This window comes from Malus sylvestris, chromosome 14, assembly GCF_916048215.2.
Source record: "Malus sylvestris chromosome 14, drMalSylv7.2, whole genome shotgun sequence".
Classification (NCBI taxonomy): Eukaryota; Viridiplantae; Streptophyta; class Magnoliopsida; order Rosales; family Rosaceae; genus Malus; species Malus sylvestris.
In genome coordinates, this window is record NC_062273.1 from 9,733,826 (window position 1) to 9,756,583 (window position 22,758).

Here is a 22,758-nt window from a genome sequence, read left to right on the forward strand (position 1 = left end):
TTTTCTTTGTTTGCCTCCTTTATTTTTTAATTTTTTTTGGCTCAATGTTCTTCCTTTTTTTTTAATCTCCTATTTCAAGTAAAAAGCAAAGAACACTGAATGATATTATTATGTTTCTTTTTAAAAAAAAAAGATAATTTGTGATAAGTCATGGTTATCCACTATATTCAAAAGTCGGAAAGATTTAAAAGAAGCATTTCAACTTTCTTTTATCGGGTCGGAAAGATTTACAAAAGCATTTCAGCTTTCTTCTTATTACAAATTTAGCTTCTATACCAGCGGGTTTCGAATTCAAAGTCTTTAATTTTTATTTATGTTAGAGAGATTGTGTTTTTTAGTTAAATAGTTAGATGTTTAGACGGTAAAATTGATGTAGCGAATTTGCAATAGGGTATATAAAAATGATTACTATAACTATTGAGTTAAATAATTAATTGTTTAATCTGTAAAATCGGTGGAGTGAACTTGCACTATGGTACATGAGAATGATTGTGCACAATTTGCACTATGGTACATGAGAATGATTGCGCACAAAATTGTGATAAAGTGTCATCTGAATTTACGCTAGGGTTACGTAAGAATGATTGTGCACAAAATTGTAGTAAAGCGCCATCTCAAAACACAACTTATAGGATTATTTATCAAAGCTTCAAATGGGATTCAATGAATTTATGAAATTGTTAGAAAAGGAATTATTTTATTAAAATCTCTTCAAATAAAAAAAATCAAGGAATTAGGTTCGGAATTATTTTATGCAATCAAATTTTCCAAATGAATTATTTGGGAATGTCAAGCCAAATGGATTTGTAATTACGAAATTATTTGGTAATGTCTTTTCCTTTTTTTCTCATTAAGGAACCCATTTGGCGTAGGGAGAGATTTTTCAAGTACTCGGTATTCAAAAGGGGTACTACATCTGTCATAATAGTACCCGATTAAGTACAATTCCAAGAACAAAAAAAACTTTATCCCATCAAGTGGTGTTAGTTATATGAATCTTAAAACATCACTGGACTTGGTTTTGTATCATGTCTTTCATTAGATTCAAGTAGTCTAAATCTTTTTTTAGAGTCTCTTTCCAAGTCAAGAGGAAGACGTGGGTCTGACTATCTCTTCACTTTGTGTCACATCCCAGCCCAGGCCCCCTCCATATCCTGAGCTCGACTCCTCCGTAGCACAATATTGTTCGCTTTTGGCCCCGACCACGCCTTCACAGTTTTGTTTCTAAGAACTCACACGAGAACTTTCCAATGCACCCATCATGGGATTGCTCTCGCGCGAACTCGCTTAACTTCGGAGTTCCGATTGAACCCGAAACCAATGAACTCCCAAAATGCCTCATGCTAGGTAGAGATGGGAATATACATATAAGGCTTACAGGATCCACTCCCTCGGGCAATGTGGAATGTTACAATCCACCCCCTCTTAGGGGGACGCTCTCGTCGGCACACTTTATGCCAGGGATTAGCTCTAAGTCTTTTTTTAGAGTCTTTTTCCAAGTCAGGAGGAAGACGTGGGTCTGACTATCTCTTCACTCTGTGTCACATCCCGACCCGGGCCCCCTTCATATCCTGAGCTCGACTCCGCCGTAGCACGATATTGTTCGTTTTGGGCCCCAACCACGCCTTCACGGTTTTGTTTCTGGGAACTCGCACGAGAACTTTCCAGTGGATCACCCATCATGGGATTGCTCTCGTGCGAACTCGCTTAACTTCGGAGTTCCGATTGAACCCGAAACTAGTGAACTCCCAAAATGCCTCGTGCTAGGTAGAGATGGGAATATACATATAAGGCTTATAGGATTCATTTCCTTGGGCGATGTGGAATGTTACAATCCACCCCCCTTAGGGGCTCGACGTCCTCGTCGGCACACTTTCTGCCAGGGATTGGCTCTGATACCAAATTGTCACATCTCGGCCCGAACCCCCTCCACATCCCGAGCTCAACTCCGCCGTATCACGATATTGTTCGCTTTGGGCCCCGACCACATCCTAACGGTTTTGTTTCTGGGAACTCACACGAAAACTTCCTAATGGGTCACCCATCATGGGATTGCTCTCGCACGAACTCGCTTAACTTCGGAGTTCCGATGAAACCCGAAGCCAGTGAGCTCCCAAAAGGCCTCGTGCTAGGTAGAGATGGGAATATACATATAAGGCTTACATGATCCTCTCCCTGGGGCAATGTGGGATGTTACACTCTATCTCTCTCTCAACCTTCAATCTTCACTGATTCACTGTCATTTTGTCTCTGATTTCAATTTGGAGTTTTAATGCAAGTTCGGATGATTTTCATTTCAATCTAGATTATTTAGATTTTGATACAGGTTCGGTTTTGGGAAATTCCGAAACACCAAAAACATTTCAGGATTCTCAAAATTTGGTAATACTAAAATTTCGGTTCGGAATCGATCGTCGGATTTCAGTTTTGAAAATGTTTTCTTCGGATTCAGTATCCTATATCAAACTAGCCCTAATTAGGTTTGATATAAAAGTTGAGAATAATTGAAAGTGTTTTTGTATAACCAACGTACCTTGGATTTGAAACTCCTCATTTCTGTTATGCCTCTTGGCTTGTAACCTTTCATTTATAAAAATAAAAAAGTCAACGGACCATTTTAAACACTTTTTTAGCATTCAGAAACGTTTTCCCTGAAGGGAAATCCAAATGGCTGACCACTGCCCCGATTAATCTTTAGATGTTTGAAAATTAAGAAATAGCGCTTAGACCTGCTTACTCACCTACCTAGACATGTTTAAGCGCCTACCTAGACTGCCTAGGGGCCTGTCTAGACCACCTAGGCACCTACCTAATCCTCCCAAACCCTCATAGGTCATGACCCTCAAATTAGACAGAAAATAGATAACTTTCTTTTTGTATTATGTTCTAATATTTCATAATCTATGTCATTGCATTTTAAAATTTATGTATCCAAGTGCAATTATATATATATATATGTATGTATGTATATTTAAGTATAAGCAAGCGTTTTTTATACAATATGTAATAAATACTTATGCTTAGGCGCCTGCCTAGACCTGCTTAAGCACCTACCTATACTGCCTAGGGGCTTGTCTAGACCGCCTAATCCTCCCAGACCCTCATAGGTCATGACCCTCAAATTAGACAGAAAATAGATAACTTTCTTTTTGTATTATGTTCTAATACTTCATAATCTATGTCATTATATTTTACAATTTATGTATCCAAGTGAAATTATATATATATTTTAAGTATAAGCAAGCGTGTGATAGCCCGTCCCGAAATATAATATATTTTATATTTGATAGCGTGGAATGACGATTTTGCCCTTGGGCGTTGGTTGTGAGTGTGTGAAATGGGCTAAGGAATTGACCAATTTGATCCATTTCCTAAATGTTTGGACCCAATTGGAAATTTAAGTTTGTTTGTTGGTGTTGTGTGGCTGCAATCCGGACCACACACACCCACATACCCGTTGACTCTCTCTCTCCCTCTCAATTTTTCTTCCATTTTCGTACAACCCGTACGATCAGGCCTTCATCTAGCACGGATCGAGGTTGTGGACGTTATTTTTGGGTTCCTTGCAAGCTCAGGAGTCAAGCTATAGCTTTGGTTGGACGTGAGGACCTAGGAAACCCGAGAACCCATAATCTCCGGTGAGGTACTATTTTACTTTAACGTGATCGTGGGTGTTTTAAGCTGTTTTAAGACTAGAGGAAGTCTTTAACTAACTTTATAAGGATTCTAGGTAAATTTTGGAGTGATTTGGACGTTGGGACACTCGAGTTCGTCAAATTGTAGGGGTGTCAGAACTATCAAGATTTTTCAAGTGAGATTCTGTTGGTTTTAGGTCCAAAAAGTGGTAAGGATGTGTTCTTCTCGTCCTAAGCTTCAAATTGGTGCAAATTTTATGAATTTTGGTTGAGAAATGGATGAGTTATTAAGGTATGAAGTTTTCCAGAATCCGGCGATAACAGCGATAGCCGGCACCAGACTTCAGCGAGCCAAGGAAAAAGGAGAAGAATATTCCGTCAATTTTGACGGAATCTGCTAGCGACTTCAGGTAAAAATAACGGTATATTCTAATATTTAATGGAATATTCCCTAACGGCGTTAGGGAATCCTTCAGTGTGCCAGGCACATGTCTGCGCATGTGGCCGTGCCTTGGCATGCGCGTGGGTCATTGGAAAAGTTTTCTAAAAATATGGGGTTATTCGTGGGGTTGAGTAGATCACGATGGTATATTCAAATACCCTAATTGAGCATCGTATGATAAGTTATTACCGAGTATTGGTTATGTGCTTTAAAATAACGTGTAAATAGTTGTTTCGCATATAGGTGAGACCTATCAAGAGGAAGAGCGCAGTCAAGTGAGACTCGGGGGCTACGACCCTTCCATATATCAATGAATGGGCTTTTGGTTTTCAGTATATATATATTTGGTATTTTTCCCAGAAAACTTAATTAAATGATTTGATATTTTGAAATGCCATGTCAAATGCTCCATGTTTGATTATGCATTAGTATGGTTATATATATATATATATATATATATATATATATATATATATATATATTGTTGCTTGACGCTGCGGACGCCCAGCTTCATGTGAGTATATTGATGGTAGTGAGTATGATTGTGTTGAGATGTATTTATAGCTCATTATCATGCACTCCGGTGTTAGTGCTCCGTCAAAGGACGGGGCCTAGCCTTCACGTGATCGTTCACCTCCCGCACCACATGCTCACCTTGGATCCAAGGCAGGTGTCAGCGTGTCGTACAGACCACACTAGGTGGTTCCGACTCGTAGGTGACTTGCGATACTTCGCACAGCCTTCACGTGATCGTAGCACTTGAGCGTATTTATTTACACCTAGCCTGTCGTACAGACCACATTAGGTGGTTCCGACTCGTGTGCAAAAAGCTAGTTGAGGAGCTATAGACTCAACCGTACAGGTCACGTTGTGTGACTCCGGCTTGCATACTATTTCATATTGATTTATTTCACGTTGTGTGACATGGTATATTCGGTGGATTTGCTATTTTGAATATGATTTTGAGATATAATCATGTATGTTATTTTCTGGGAATTATACAGGTTTTACGGTGAGGGGTTATTACATTTGATAATGAATGGTTTTGAAAAGCTTTGTTTTTGCCCACTCACACTTTCTATTTTGCGCCCCTCTAGGTTCTAGTTAGGAGTGCTTGTTGGTGGCTTACAAGTAATCGTCGGCGATTCTGACAGATTATCACCAATGTAGGATCATCTTTGGTATTGTATAATTAGTATTTGTCCAGCTAGATTGCACTTAGGATACCTATGCTCTGGTTGTGTGTAATCACACTTATTCTCGTCTCTTGCACCTTATCCTATCTGGTGTTTTAGTCAGTTTGATTTTTATTTATTCGCATTTCTTTATATCGTTATTCTTCCACACTGCGCACATGGCTATGTCACCCTCACGTGACGGCCATCATGCCTCAATTTAGGTCGGGGTGTGTCAAAGCATTTATTTATACAATATGTAATAAATACTTAAATCCGTCTAGGCCCCGCCTAGTTCGTCTCGGCATTAGGCCCCATCCCACTACCCGACTAACTAACGCCTGACGTCTTTAAGAACATTGGCCAATAATAGACTAGAGAGTTGGCTAATGTCTACATATGGAAAATGACTTACATGAAATATATTTACCATCATTTTAATGTCTCAATTCAATAATGTCATGTCATTTGTAATTTTTTCTCCACATGATATCATGTTATTGAATTGGAACATCGCTTGACCGTAAACTCATTTCATACAAATTGCTCTCTTGAACATGTGTTGATATCAGATAAATGTTAACCATTTTCTTAGTAAAGATAAGAATTTTTTATTGTCTTTCAGACTTGGCATGGAATACTTGTCTTATGTTACTTTTTAAATTGTAACTTCATAATAAAGAAAGGGTATGTTGTTTACATACTTATTTTTACTTCTCACACATTTCTTGTTACTTTTTGTCCTTTGATTTTTTTCAGTTCAATTGATATGATGGTCAGAAATCGAGAAGGATGTGTGGGAAGTAAACGGAGGCGTGTGGATAGCACCCCCTAAAAAAATCAAAGCAAAACTTTGGAATTTACCTAAAATATTATTTTTCATGGAAAGTTGTTGTCCATTTCCTTTCAAGTTTCAATTTCTTCAAAAGTTAAAGCTAATCTTGAGATAACGAAAATTCCTTGATGCTCCTATGTATCTTATTTACAGATATTTCGTTCGATTTTAACTATACGATACTCGACGAATAATTAAAAAGTTACAATTTTGTTATATAAAATAGGGTTAACTATTTTTTACACTCTCCAGGTTTGAGACAATTTTTAAAATTGGTCATGAGATTCTAATTTTAAATTGCACAAAGAGAGGTTTTGAAATTGCTTCTATTTACACATTTTGTCTCTTTGAACGTCTAACCCTCTATTAAATTGATGAACTATTTAATCAATATGGTAAAACATGACTTGCACGTTAGCCTGTATTTGCATCATACAATCAATCTAACCGTAGACAAAATAATTATATACAATTTCAATACTTTAGAGCGTAACATGAAAAAATTAAAATTATGATCCCAATTTAAAACCCACTCCAAACCTCAAAAGTGTAAAAAGTAATTAACACTATAAAATACTCCTAAAGATACTAAAAATCAGTAATTAATAAGAAAATCAATAACTCAGTCTCATTTGATTAGTATGATGAAGACTGACCAAACAAACAGTTGTTTTACCATATATTTGGTTTACTTCAACTTGGATCGTTTTCTTATGCATGATTCTTTGCTTAATTAATAAATATATATACTCTAAACGTCCCTCCCTACTTATACGTTGAAAGCTTGTGGTGGCACCAACTATTTCATTTGACTGATTAATTTATAAGAATAAACATAAAAGAATGAATGTTCCCAAAAGTTCACACTTTCTGCAATTTTTTAAGGGATATGCTTCTGACAACATAAATTGCTTAATATTTACTTTACCAATTCCACTCAATTATTATGTAAATGCATATTTAAATTTTGCATCCTTGTATATCTTGTATTATTTTAGATTGAGAGGATCAAATAATACTTTTGTAACACGTTCTCAGTTAGTTTGTAAGCCTAATTGGATTATTAGTTCTCATGTGATATGGTAGTCCGGAGATAGTTATGGGGCTAAAAAATATTAAAGTTTAAACCTTTATGGTAAAGTTTATTAGGATTTAAGCCTAAAATTGTAAATTTCGTTAATTTTTTTTTAATTGTTAGCACATAAGGCTCACATATGATGCTAAAACGATAAAGTTAGCCTTATATGCTAACAACTAACATAAAGTTCCGTTTTAAGCTCATATTTGTGACTCATGTGCTAATAATTAACAAAAAGTTGATAAAATTTTTAATTTTGAGCTTAAATCCTAATACACTTCACCACAAGAGCTTAAATCCTAAATTTTTTACTACATGAGTTATCTTCAACTTTTTTTTTAACAAACAATATTATTTACACTAAGGGGAGAGGGTGGCCTTAGCCTCATAAGAGCAACTCCACCCATGTGGATTGCTCGGGGGACAGGGGAGAAGAAAGGGCCTGAGGCCCGGTGGACAGTGCTCCAGCCATGGAGAGCCCGAGTGAGGGTGGGAGCTCGAGCACAAGGCCCGTGAGGAATCCACCAACTTGCAGCCCAAGGGCCAGGCATTATTTAATTTTTTTTGTGTCAGCCCTAGGGCCTGCATCCCCATTTCCAATGTTTTTTTATATTTTATATTATTTAAACAAACAAAAAAAACTAATATTTTGTTACATATTGCCAGGGGGAGGGCTCCAAGGGTGGAGATGCAAAAGGTAATTACTGTTCATTACTGGTAGTTACTATTCATTAATGGCAGTTACTGTTCAATATGGTGGATTCAATAGTGAATTGCTAGGGGGAAGGGCTCCAAGGGTGGAGTTGCTCTAATAGGCTAGCAATAATATGGTTCAAACTCGCAGTTGGCGAGAATCGAACCTAAGACATGTCACTTACAAGTAAAAAGAATGTCATTAGATCGTAGTTTTAAGTGACAAAACATTCAGTGTTTTCATCGTAAATGATTATGAAAATTAAATTGAAATTAAAAGTATAGAGATGTAGTAACAAATACATTTTCGTTTTGACAATCTCCACGGTATAAGAGAGTTTTGATGACCATAAAAACGGTGATGACATTGGGACGACTTAATGCCTGACTCGTTAATCAACATGATACCATATAAAGCATATTTAAGTTTAATAAGAAAAAGAAAAGTAAACATTAGACACCTTCTAGATTATTATTTTTAAAACTCCCATTTCTTTGTTTTTTGGTCTATATTCGATTCCCATTTTCATATTTGTCCGAGTCCAACGCATGTAAAATTAAATAAATAAATTTATTAGTTTTTTTAATAAACGATATTATTTATCTTAAGAGGAGGAGGTGAGTTTAAATTCACAATAGGCTAGTAATAATGTGGTTTAAATTCGCATTTGTCAATAAATCAAACTTAATATCTTTCACTTACAAGTAAAGAGAAGTACCATTATATTATAATTCTAAACTGCTGATATATTAGTTGGACAATATTATTTAATTAGATTCTTGGAAAATATGGACAAGTCTTGGAATATGGGCGGTTTGGCGTAAAGTGAAAGGTGGGGGTTGATAGTGTTCCTACTTCTTTAATGACGGGGATGAGTGATTTGTAGTATTATGCATAGGACTACACAACATGTTACCAACAATCCCCATCTTTTTTGGACTATTTTCTGGTTTGAAAATGTCCTTTAATTTGTTGTATAGTAGAAAGATACAACTTTACACAAAGAAAATTCAAATGTAGGATACTTAGGGCTAGTTTGGTATTGCGGTGTTTTTTTTTTTAAATTGGTTTTATTGTACTGTGAAAATAAATAGTTGTAAAATAACGTTAATGAGTGTTTAGTAAACTTTTTTTTTTTTTGTAAAATCTTTTAACTAAAAAAATAGTGTATGAGACTTTGGTTAACTTTTATATAAATTGTTGTGAATATGCTAAATGACCAAGAATGATATGATATTTAATATAATATAATAATTATCAAAGAGAATAATGTAGGAGTAATGATTGTAATTTTGTAAAATATATGGGGGTATATTCATCATTTGAAAGTTTCATTAGATGGGCACTAATTACTATGCTTTGAAAAAAAAAAGACTTTTTTAAGAAACATGGTAGACCTTATTTCTGCTTTTTATGTTTTTCTATTGTCATTGACAACAATTTAAAAAAATACACTTTTTTTTTTGTTTTACCATACATATTTGAAGTTCTAGATTTTTTAATAAGCTCTTTTTTTTAAAGCACCACAATTCAAACCAGCTCTTAGAGCATTTCTAATCGAGATGTTAACAAATAAATTTTAAATGTTAATTTAATAGTTTACACTGCAATATCATATTTTCTCTTCTTCAAACCCATATTTTTTTTTGTTATAAATAATATTTGTATGACCCTTCTTCTTTTTTTTTTTAAATAATTTTTGACATCTTTTTTAAAAATATACTTAATTTTAGTCGTGCCGACGCCGGCTAAAGTGTAGTGTGGCTCATCCTCAGCGATCAAATTAAATTTCTCTTTCTCCCTTTTTAATATAATTATCCTACCATTTTACTATAAAAGAAAATCAAAATATAAAAGAATATTGTGGAAGAAGAGAGAATTTTATATAAAGTTGGTTAACGCATGTTACTTGTCCTGTTTGGGGACCCTTTTCCAGGAAACTTCAATGCCTTCACCCCATCACCTGACGAGGACAGAAATTTTTTGGCTGGATTGTTGTGTTAGTGAGCAGGAGTTTGAGTAGGACAAGGGCCAAAACACCATTAGAAAAAAGCTTTTTTAGGTGCCAAAACACTATTAAAAAAAACTTTTTCTTTTAACTAAAATGCTCTCTCAGATTGTTATAACTTCTCATTTTGATCTTTAGAATTTAACATCGATAGAAATGGTCTCTGAGATTGTACACCGTCAATCATTTTAGTCATTTCGTAAAAAACCTTGTTAAATTGAGCGTATTCTTGTCAAATGAATCATCTCCATTTGAACTGGTGGTTTCTTCAACTTAACGGAATTTTTTTACATAATGACTAAAATGACTGATGGTGAACAGTCTTATAAACCACTTCTATTAATTTTAAATCTCAGATACCAATGCATGGAGTTATACTAATCTCAAATGCCATTTTAGCTAAAAAGCCTAAAAAAAATTCAAATTTTAGATTCTATATATCAATTTGGAGATCAGTTTGAGTTCTTGTATTCCAAGCAGCCAAATTACCATTTTACCAAAGGTAAAACTTTCTCCATTGCATATGAAAATTGAAGCCAAGTATAACTTTAGACTTTAAGGCATATATGACTCAAAAGGTTAATTGTAAAGTTATATTTGGTTCTGATTTAACTCAAGAATCATATATAATCATGTAATTAATTCCAAAAGTTATATTTGACTTTACATCGAAATGCAATAACATTTGGAGTCAAATTTGTTGTCTATAAGAGCAATTTCACCCGATAGGCAAGGGCACCAACAAGAGCAGCCCAATAACAGTTACTATTCACTCTGAAAGGTAATTGTTTTTGTACAACTTCAACCGTTTTGCTTTTATTATGGAGATTACTATTCACAAATATATATTTTTTATTTTTAAAGTATAATTAAGATATTTAATAATTAACGAACGTGTTAGATTTTGGTATAAGAGTTAAAATGATAGTTGGGTATTTATATAAAAACTAATAAAAAAAATTTTAAAAATTAAAAACCATTCAGTCTCCTAATCGTTGAAGGTCAAACATCAGGAATAACGGGCACCATGGCTTACCAAATGGGTTGCTACTATTTTTCAGCGGCAAGCCCCATGACAACTTACGAGCTGGGTTTAACTAGCCCAGGTTATGTGTGCATTGCACTAGCCACACGCAAAAAAGAAAAGAAAAAAGAGTATTAAGTATGGTTGACATCGGGCAATTTTATCGTCCTTGTCCTTGCACAAAGGTGCGGGTGAAATTGCTCTAAGAGACAATTTTATTTATTTTTCATATTATGGCCCTATGTTAGTGGATTTTTATTCTCAAAATTAATTTCCATTTTACCACCTCTACTTTCTTAGTCATTGGATTCTATGAACATCTTCACAAGGTTGATTTTTACAGGGTATATATAATTTGGGGTGTGCTATCCACACACCCATTTTTACTTCTCACACATCCCTTGTTAATTTATGTCCGTTGATCTTCTTCAATTCATCCGATCCGACGGCCGAAAACTAAAAAGGTGTGGGAGAAGTAAAAAGGGGTGTGTGGATATCACATCCCATATAATTTTTCCATTTGTATAACTATGAAACATTTGATGAGGAAAGGATAAAGGCATTCAAACATGAGTTTTTTTTTTTTTTTTTTTTTTTTAGCATACAGTATCATCTCACTAAGAGAGCAAGGGAGTAGGCTAAACCTCACAATGAGCTAGCAATAATGTGGTTTAAATTCGCCTTTAACAATAATCATGCTTAAACCCTCTTGCCTACCAGTGAAGAAATACAAATTAGATGTTACGTATCCATCACGTGCTGAATAAAACAAAGCCTTTGAGCATTGCACTATTCATTCTTCATCATTATTAAAGGCCCAAATCTTTGTACATGAAATAATAGGTTGGGCCATGCGATAGGCCCAAATATTTATTTCCAATCTAAACAAGAAGGGTTGTTAGTATTGAAACTATCGAGCTCTAGTGTTAAACGAGTAGGGTGCATTTTTCCTCATCCTAAAGTGGTGGTAATATTTCCCATCTTACTTACTACTATTGAGTGAGTTTAATTATTTTTTTTAGGTTTGTGTCTATATACTATACAGACTTCAAAACTTAAACTCATCTAACTGTGATAAATAAGATTGTGAGTATCACCGTCATTTGAGAGCAGTAAGAAAAATATTTCCAAATGTGTCTATCCACTCCACAAATCTCCAAATTTAAAGTCATGACATAGTGTAGTCTTCAAACTATATTCCCTAAGCTCTCATGTCAATCTAATATGGTTTTACTGCTTGCCTAGACATGCCTCTTGAGATAATAGCTAACTTGACTGTCTTAGATAAACATGCTAAAGTAGCGATCATTAAATCTCTTCTTCTAACATAGGCTTTAGTCTAAACTCTAAAGGGTATAAGGGTAGGATCATATAGATCTAGGGGCTCACACACTAACTTGAAGAGGGACCAATTTGTCATCCGACTATTGGCTGCAGTTAGCACATACAATATGGAATGTATGATATAGTGTATTCTCATTTTAATGAACATGTCACATGTCCACTTGACATACACCATATAGATCTTAGTCTAAGTGCTAAACAAACACCTAATTTGAGCATCCAACCTAGTCTCTCTCATGATGCCTACCTAGTTACTCACATCCAGCTTGACAAGCTTTAACATGAACTTCAATGAAAAAATCTCTAGGTTTGACCTTTGTTAGGTCTCATCTTAGACACTGTTGGATGAAAAATAAGAGTCAAGTGTTATAGTTGGAATTTAAATTCATGAGTTGCGTCTATTCGTTGGAACTTTAGGCAATAGTCACAATGTTTCAAAAAGGGTGGCTTGAGTTCTATATAAACTCAAACATCCCACATGTCTAAAAGAGAAGAAAAGAGAAGAGTTTTCTCCAATGTCTTAGTAAAAATTTAAGTCGTGTCTTGAGAGTACGGAACATATGAAGTTCGCCAGAGTCCGAAGATTCAAGTGCTTTGACTTCGGATTATAGTTTGTTGAATCCTGGGAGACGGATGCCTACTGAACTACAAGCACAAAAGTAGGGGCGAAATTTTGTCTTTAGGACATTGCATTTATGCAAGCCTCAATCTCCAAGTTTGTCAGTTTTTCTAACTTTCTCTTTAGTTATTTATATTAATCTCATATATAATTGATGTTGTGAATTTCTTTATGATTATTATTAATGGAATTCTTGTGTTATTTTCATATTTTCTAATATTGCTCCAACAGATACTTCTAAGGAGACATATATGACATATGTATATCTTGTAATGCCCCGACCCAAAAAATTCATTTCGAAAGATAATTACTATGATAGGCCCAAATTAAACTCTTGTTGACTTTCTACCATTTATCACAATTCTTTTATTTAATTCTTAGTTACTCACAAAATCTATAACCCAAATTGTTTTCCAAAAACATAAGGTAAATTTTTTAATTTATCGCCCTATTCCTTTTCTTAGACAAATTTTCAACAAAAGATTAATCTCGGTTATTTTTAAGGTTGCATCTAACTTCCGTTAGACTGCCTACGTATCCTTGAACGAGATCAAGCATTTCGTAGTTCACATTCATTCTTTTATCCATTTCCGAAATATTCTAGTAACGTAAATATCCAACATTAGTGTTAATAATCGAAACATGCCAAATAGATATCAAATACGTACTTAAAATATAGAAATTCACATAAAAAGATAGTGTGGGCTCATTGGCCACGCACCGTCGAAGGTGGCGGTTGGCCGCCCTAACTTGCCGGAAAATCCAACTATATCCAAAAATTACAAAATTTTGTAAGAATGCACAACTCAAGGAGAGGAACATTTTTCATACCTAGGCGGAACCCTAGTTTAGCCGGGAAGTGGTCGAACAAGGCCTCGAAAAGTCAGAAACCCTAAAAATGGGTAGGCCTCAATATGTCAATTCCGGTGATCCACTGCCTTTATAGTTGTTTGGGCTTTGTTCCCTACTTCATGAGGAGTAGTTTGATGGTGGTGGTCAGCTGTACTACCTTCAAAAATGGCGGAATGTAGTCGTACACCCCATGAACTTGCCGGTGAGTTCATCATGAAATCAAGGCCAATTTAACTCGATTTTTTATGAAATTGGAAGAGAAAGGGATGCTAGGTCAATTCCAGGTGGTGTGTGGCTTCTAATCATCGAGAAATTGCTTGAGAAGGTGTCGAAAATCATGGCTAATGCAGGGTCGGGCCGCGAGTCAAGGGATGACCCGGTTTGGCTGGGGTGTTCTCCCCCGGTTCCTTTCATTTTCTTCCCTCTCCTTTCTCTCCTTTCTCATGTCTCTCATTGGTCACTTCCTCTCCCCTTCCTATCTTGATTCGGCCTTCTCTCCCCTTCTTCTCTTTTTCTTTCTTGGTTGGTCTCCCTGATTCCTTTTTTTTTCTTTTTTTCTTTTTTTTTCTTCCTTCCCCACAACATATTTCCATCCAAAACACAATCCGGAACCTTCCCAAAATCATGGCAATATGACTATTTTGCCCCTACTTTTGTTCGTTTCTATTTCATTCGTTATAACCCCGTTTGTCGAACGGTTTTCGCCTACACGCTCGTGGAATCGTCCTCTATCCAAATATGTCAAGAAAAATGCCAAAATATATGAGGATAAAATACATCCTTGTATAATTACGATAAGCTAACCAGGGCATTTTCGTCTTTTCCACTTATTGATAATTTTTACGACGTAAATTATAAAAATTTCCAGAAACAAAATTTAAAAACTTTTCAATTAAATTTTTATAACCATAAATCGATTTATTTTCGATTTTCTACACATATTCATAATTATGAATATCTAATTCATATATTTAAATTTTCAGGGTATTACATTCGACCCCCATTAAAATAAATCTCGTCCTCGAGATATCTACCATCGAGTTATGAAAATGAATTAGAACTATTCTCACCATCCCTTTGTTGGAAATGTGCCCTAAAGCCAATCATGTGATGATACTTTACGGACATTTCACATGTTAAACTAATCTAGTTTTACATATAAAGGGCATACATTATTGTTTGAGCCGTCTCATATAAATGTTATATGCTTAAACGATAAAGTCCAAGGAATATGTGATTGGGAGAATGTAATCTAATGAAGTTAGATTCATGAGACCATTCTTTCGTAGACACATCCTAAACGTTCCTGATCATAGGATTGTCAATTGGGCGTTGACAGTCCGTTAAGATCAGTACGTACTATGTCTTCTCTCAGGGAGAGTGATTAGTCTCGAGTCATTGGTGTGTGTGACATCAAGACAAGTACGTAGGTGCTCAATAGAGAATGAGTTCACTGAACGTGATCAACGAAGAGTTCTTATATTCCATGTCACATGAGAACTCATGGTTGGGATAATGCAAAGTAGTCCTTTGACCTGAGGCATCACAGTTGTCTTGTGGTTAAGTCCTTGATCTTTGATTATGTCAAAGTCACCCCCCCGGGGTGTCCACGGCATCGTTGGGGTTAAGCCACTTAGCTATGGAGACAAGTGAATGCGCAACAAGGGATCTTTAACCTTCAAACAGTTGAGGGAGAATACTCTATGATATGATTTGGAATCTCTGGCCAGAGTATGAATGAGATTAGGGAATGCGTTCCAAATCACATTCAAGGAAATCATATAAGCACACGAATCACATTGGATAGTAGACATGAATAAATAAACTATCATACCAAACAATGTGGTCAAGAGTATTAGATTAGAGAAGGACCGTATTGCATTTGTAATCCCAAACTGAATAGGTTCTCTATCCTCTTCTGATTAGCTTGGGTAACCATGATATGCTGCTAGGTGTCACTCATGGTTTGTGGAAGCCCTAAACGTGTGTAATCACTAAAGGGAGAATTGAAAATAGTTTCAATTCACAATCGATGTAAAATGGTTTTAATCGCCCACTACCTCGCTAAAAGGAACCTAATGGATCGCACACCATAAAAGGTGGAGATTGAAGATTAAACGGAAATGAGTAAGAATGATTAAATGGTTTAATCATTTATTTATGGCAAGGATTAATTAATATGTTAATTAATCAAACGAATAAGTTCGTTAAAGACTTCGGGATAGTTTTGGACCTTAAGGCCCAATGGGCTTCGAACGTCAAGCCCATTAACTTAAGTTGTATGACAATTTAATGAATGAAGATTCATTAAAGCCCAAAAGCCCAAAATCCCCTAAATGGCAAGCCATAGTGTGATGAATTAGGGTTTTGGTTATTTAGGTCACTTAAAGAAGTGACTATATAAATGACTTTATAACTAAATATTCATTAAGTGATAAAAGGGTTTATTTTTGGGGAAAATTGGTGAGAATTGTCTCTCCATTTTCTCTCTAAAGAGGCCAACACCTTGGAGGGTACATCTAGCAATCCTACTACTCCAAGGTCACTTATTTCTTCTACAATCAAACCTTGGTGAAGAGACTTAGAGGTTCCCTATTTTGGGAACTTGGAGAAACCTATTCTTCCATCCAAATCCATGGATCTAAGAAGCAAGGAATGAAGGCCCTATCTCTTTGGGTGATTAGCCTTTGCTTATGCAAAGAGGAATCTACAAAGGTATTAATTTCAACTCACTTTGTTTTGAGTTGATTATTGGTTCACCAATCTACTAGGCTTTGAATTTCATGGTAATGTTTTGTTTTTGAGTGCATGCAAGCATGATTCCGCCTTTAATTGTTAATTGCATGCTATATGATGTTGCTCAAATGAACATGTTTTTCAAAATAAATCCTTCACCCTTTTATAGTGAATAAAAACATAATCTCAGTCTACAATTTTATTCAAGCTCAAAAAATAAATAATTTAATGAAGCAATCATCTATACTCAAACTTCCAACCATATTCGTTGATAAAAAAATACCATAACTTCTAGCGGCACACATTGGCAAAATAAACCAGTTACAATATTTGGAACTTCCAAATGTTTGAATGGCAGATGGTTTAACACGAACAATTGTACCCTAACTAGCCTTAAGCTTATTGTGTTGCTCTCTTTTCTGGTTACTTACTTGCATGATTAGCAATTAATTACTATATAGCATTAGAAACTACTGAAAATGTCACTTTACCTCTTAAAATTTGATTGTCTTTACGCTAGAAATCCAATGACTAGGATCCAACTAAGCAAATTCCTTAAACTTTGCACAATTTATACTTTTGGGTGCCTAAAATACCCCTAATAACATTTTACTTTAAGTTATTTACTTGTGAGAAATTATTGATGGTTGTGAATGTGAATTGTATTAATATTGTACTATTTCATAAGTTCTTTGACTAATGATGAATTTATGTGAAATGCCTATATTGTGAATCACTATGAAGTGAATTGGATTGAATAGGGTTATAAAAATTTTAAATATCATATTTATGTTATAACTTTGAATATGACTGTTTGATTAAAGTTCAGATTAATCTTGAATTGGATTGATATTATAGTATGTGTGACAGCCTGTCCCGAAATATAATTTATCGATGGTGTGAATTGACTAATTTACCCTTGGACGTTGAGTTGTGTTGTGTGTTAAGCTTAATATTTTGACCAATTATTTCCTTTCCTAAAGATTTGGACCCAATTGGAACTTAAGATTTTATTTGTTTTTGGTTTGGTTGGCCAAACCTAGACCACACACATACACACCAACCAATCTCGTTGACCCTCTCTCTCTCCTCCCTCTCGGATTTTCTTCCATTTCCGTACAACCGTACGGACAACCTCGAACCTAGCTCTCTAATCGCAGATCGGGGTTTTGGTAGTTGTTTTCGTGCTCCTTTCAAGCTCAAGAGTCGAGTAGTGGTTATGGTTGGACGTGAAACCTTTGAAACCCAAGAACCAAGAAGCTTCGAGGAAGTGTAGTGACCTCGACGTGATCGTGAGTGTTTCTTGAAGTTTTAAGCTTCTTGGAAGCCTTAGATAGTCTTCACGAAGCTTTTAGAAGAATTTTGAAGGATTTTGGACGTTGGGAAATACCAGTTTGATGAGTTGCAAAGGTTGCCGAATTATTGTGGGTTTTCCGGCGAGTTTCCGGTGGATTTAAGACTTGTGGTAAGGAATTGTTCCTCTCATCACAAGCTTCATTTTGGTATATAATTCATGAATTTTGGTTGAGAATCGAATAAGATATTGAAGATTAAAGATTTTTCCAGTTTCCCGCGATAGCAGCGGCACCGGCGCTAGACTCCGACGAACTAAGGAAGATGGATGAGAATATTCCGTCAAAGTTGACAGAATATTCTAACGTCGTCAGGTATTTATAACGGTATATGCTGATTTTTAACGGAATATTCCCTAACGCCGTTAGGGAATCCATTTGGTGTGCTAGGCACGTGCCTGCACGTGGGCCGCGTGTCTGGCTGTGCCTTGGCAGGCGCGTGAGGGTGCATGGGTGCTCGGAAAATTTTTCTAAAAATATGGGAGTGTTCCTAAGGTTGAGTAAGCCATGGTGGTATATTCAAATACCCCATTTGAGCCATGTATGAGAAGTTATTTCCTAGTTTTGTGTATGTGCTTTAAATAACATTTATATAGTTGTTTCGAATATAGATGATACCTATCCTGAAGACGAGCGCAGTCAAGCAAGGCTTGGGGGTTACGAGCCTTCCACATATCAATGAGTGGGCTTTTGGTTTTCAGTATATACTTATATACTTGATATTTTTATCAGAAAATGCGTTTAAATGAAATTATGTTTTGAAATGCCATGCATATTGATTTATACTTAGTATATGAATTAGTATAGTATGCATAAATATGATTTGACGTTGTGGATGCTCAGGTAAGTACCAGGTAAGTTATAGACTGTTTATGTGTGATTTGATGATGATGTGAGATGTGTTGAGAATTTATAAACCTACACCCCGATGTTAGTGCTCCTGCCCGTGGCTAGGCATAGGGCTTCACGTGATGTTCACCTCCCGCACCATACGCTCACATTGGATCCAAGTTAGGTGCACAGTCCTGTCTTACAAACCACTACAGGTGGTTTCGACTCGTAGGTGACCCATAATTATTCGCACAGTCTTCACGTGATCGTAGCACTAGAGTGTATTTATTATTTACACCTAGTCTTGTTGTACAAACCACTTTAGGTGGTTCCAACTCGTGTGCAGGCATACTTGTTGAGCTATAGATTCAGCCGTATAGGCCACTTTAGGTGGATCCGGCTGATATGTTATTTCACCTGAGTTACTTATTCTGTTATTTTGAGATATTTGGCATGGCATACTTATGAATATCGTTTTCTAAGCATAGTATTGAGATATGTATATATATATATATATATATATATATATATATATATATATATATATATATATATATATATGCATTCTATTTTCTGGGAAACTATACTGGTTTTACGGAGAGGGGTTAGAACTTTTGATAAATGAAATGGTTTTGAAAAGCTTTGTTTTTTGCTCACTCACACTTTCTGTTTTGCCCCTCTCCAGGTTCTAGTTAAGAGTGCTTGTCGGTGGCTTACAAGGAATTCCCGGTAGCTCTGACAGATTATTACCAATGTAGGATTATCTTTGTTGTTGTATAATTAGTATTCGTCCTGCTGGACTGCACTTAGGCTACGTATGCTCTAATTGTGAACTCGCACTTAACGTTGCACTTGCACCTTACCTTATCTAGTGATCTAGTTAGTTGGTTTTTATTTATTCGCATTTCCTTATATCTTTATTGCTTCCGCATTGTGCATATGGCTACGTCACCCTCACGTGACGGCCAGCATGCTTCGATCTAGGTCGGGGTGTGTCAATATGTGTTATGAAAATCTTGAACGATACAATGATTGTGAAACTGTGACAAGTAGATGGAAAAGTCATATTATACCTGTGCAAATGAGAATTATTGAATTGGGCGGAAAATGGCTCATGGATGTTAATTAGGGCAGAAAAGGCCCGTAGATGTTGAATTGGGCGAAAAAGGTACATGGATGTCGATTTGGGCATAATGGCCCATGGAATGAGAAGATGTGTGATTGGGCAAAAAGGGCCCGTGGATGTTGATTTGGGAAAAAAGGCCCAAAGAAGTGTGATTGGGCAAAATGGCCCCGTGAACAATGAATTGGGCGAAATGACATGTGAAATGGGAAGAAATAGATGAATGGGCACAAAGACCCAATGTTTCGAGGAGAAAAGATTCATGTGTGGGTTGTGAGAATGAATTATTGAAGTGATAAAAATGTGTGATGTGTATTGGCCAGATATTACAATCTTTTCCGATCTACTAGACATTGATTGGGATAAAAAGAAAATCGTGGTAAAATCTTTGTTTGGCCAATGATGATTATACTTCGAAATTCTTTATAATTGTATGGCCAATAATAATGATGGTTGGCAGTCGACCACCACCATTAAACTACTCCTCATGAGGTAGGGAACAAAGCCCAAACAACTATAGGGGCGGCGGATCACCAGAATTAACAGATCGAGGTCGACGTTTCGAGGCCTTTTCCGGCCACTTCTCGACTGAACTAGGGTTCGGCCAAGGTATGAAAAATGTTCCTCCCCTTGAGTTGTACATTCCTACAAAATTTGGTAATTTTTTTATATAGTTGAATTTTCCAGCGAGTCGGGACGGCCGACCACCACCCACGGTGGCGCGTGGCCAATGAGCCAACGCTGTCTTTTTATGTGAATTTCAATATTTTAAGTACATATTTGATATCTATTTGGCATGTTTTGATTATTAACACTAATGTTAGAAATTTATGTTACTAGAATATTTCGGAAATGGAAAAAAAGAATGAATGTGAACTACAAAAGGCTTGATCTCGTTCAAGGGTACGTAGACAATCTAACAGGAGTTAGATGCAGCCTTAAAAATAACCAAGATTAATCTTTTGTTGAAAATCTGTCTAAGAAAAGGAATTGGGTGATAAATTTAAAAATTTACCTTATGTTTTTGGAAATCAATTTAGGTTATAGATTTTGTGAGTAACTAAGAATTAAATAAAAGAATTGTGATAAATGGTAGAAAGTCAACAAAAGTTTAATTTGGACCCATCACCGAAATTAGTTTCCGAAATAAATTTTTTGGGTCGAGGCGTTACATATCTAGTGTACATTTTGTATGTGAGATCATACACGTGTCTGGTCTCACACTCCAATGCATCTCAAACACATATTTCTCATCCCACTCGCTACTTCAGTGCCAAGGCGAATCATATCGTATCTTGGTGATACTTGTATAAATGTGCATCATAACGTTCTATAAAAACGTTAATATAATGTGTCTTTTGTAGCTCTTATGTCTAAAAGTATGACATATATCACAACTACCTCTAGGGCTACATCTTAAGACTCATCATTTTGCACAATTGCAAGTAATCATGAACAAATTTGGGTCCCCCCTATTTAGGGACTTCTTTTGCATAGATTGGTAGACTCACATAAAATCTCTCTAGTTAATGTAAAACACCTCCAAAATAGTTTTTTTTTCTTAAGGAGCACCTATGTTTTCACAAGTAGGTGGCTTCTTTCGATTTTATATAAAGTAAATGCAAGTACATTTTCATCACTCTATTGAGAACATATTTCAACCATGAGTAGCCATGGAATTTCTTGCACCTTCATTACTACAATATTAGCTTTAGGTGTTGGATGATGGTGACGGTTTAATAAGCCATTATGTTGGATAAAAGATATGACACATCATTCAGTTAGTGTCAGATAACAATGAAATCATGTCGGTTATATTCGACATAAATTCCTGACAGATATTTAATGTCGGATGCAATCGCCATAAAATTATTATAACCGCTAGTATTTTTTAATTATTTTTTAAAAAATATTTTTAACAGATTCTGGCGGTTTTTAAGTTAATGGTGACGGTTATAACAGATAAAAATTGACTATTTTATTATTTTTACGCCAAAACTTTTTCAATTTGTTGTTCATTCAGATTCCCGTGTGAGAGAAACCCTAGCAAGTTAGTATATAAGTTGAGTTATCAGCTTCCCTTTTCTCATTGTTGCCATTCCTCATGTGCCGTTTACCCCATCTCTCTCTACTTTCTCCTGCAATTTCTTACATTCCTCTTGCTTTCGGAAAAACCTTACCCGCCTACAATCAAAACCAAAGCTTCCCTCTTTTCTGTCAAACCGATTCGTCCAAGCTGAAAGCATCCATCAGTTCTCTCTGGTTTTGTATTGCAGCTCCATATTCTGAAACTTGCAAATCTGAACACAGATTTGCCTTCATTTTTTCGCAGACAGAGTCTAACTCACCTATTTTAGCCGTCTCGGCTTGCTGACGTACAAAGGTAAAATGCATCGATCTTGTTTCCTCATTAATTTGCACAAATGCAATAGTGAAATCCGAGCCTAGTTCGTGAGATTGTGTTGTAGATGACGATCAGAGATGATGGCGAACACAAGGAATGGTAGCAACATCAGACTTTAGATTCACAAGAAAAATGAGCAGCGGCAACCACGATGTCCACAGATCTCAGAAATACAGGTATAAATGCTCAACCCAGATTGAGCATGGTCTCTGCATCCATATATCTGATTGTCTCCATTATACTCATGTATATTTTTTTTGTATGTATGCTGCCCTAAATAATTGTGATGAAGTTGAGAAAGATGACGTTGTTTGTGAGATGCAAGTCTTTTGAGGAAGATGAAGTTGTTTGTGAGCAGCAAGTCTGGGATGAGGTGCAAGTCTTTTGAGGAAGATGAAGTTGTCAACAAATGTTTGTTGTTTCTTTTACTTTATTTTTCAGATTTTGTTTGGCCTAGTGTAAACATTCAATTAAATTCAACGTATTCAAGTAAATTTAAAAAAAAAATTAATGGATAAAGAATGGATTTGTCAATTTAAATTTAAGTTTGTTTCATGGTTAGAATGGTTTCTGTTTCGTAATTCATGTGCATATTTTTCTCAATTT

The 22,758-nt window shown here is 35.7% G+C and overlaps 1 long non-coding RNA gene across 1 annotated transcript; it reads left to right on the top strand.

Annotated features, from left to right (window-relative positions):
• Nucleotides 1-21,869: 21,869 nt before the first annotated feature.
• Nucleotides 21,870-22,618, top strand: LOC126599417 (uncharacterized). Its single transcript, XR_007615118.1, has 3 exons — nt 21,870-22,131; nt 22,217-22,328; nt 22,445-22,618. It is a non-coding gene; the product is annotated as an uncharacterized LOC126599417 (long non-coding RNA).
• Nucleotides 22,619-22,758: the final 140 nt, after the last annotated feature.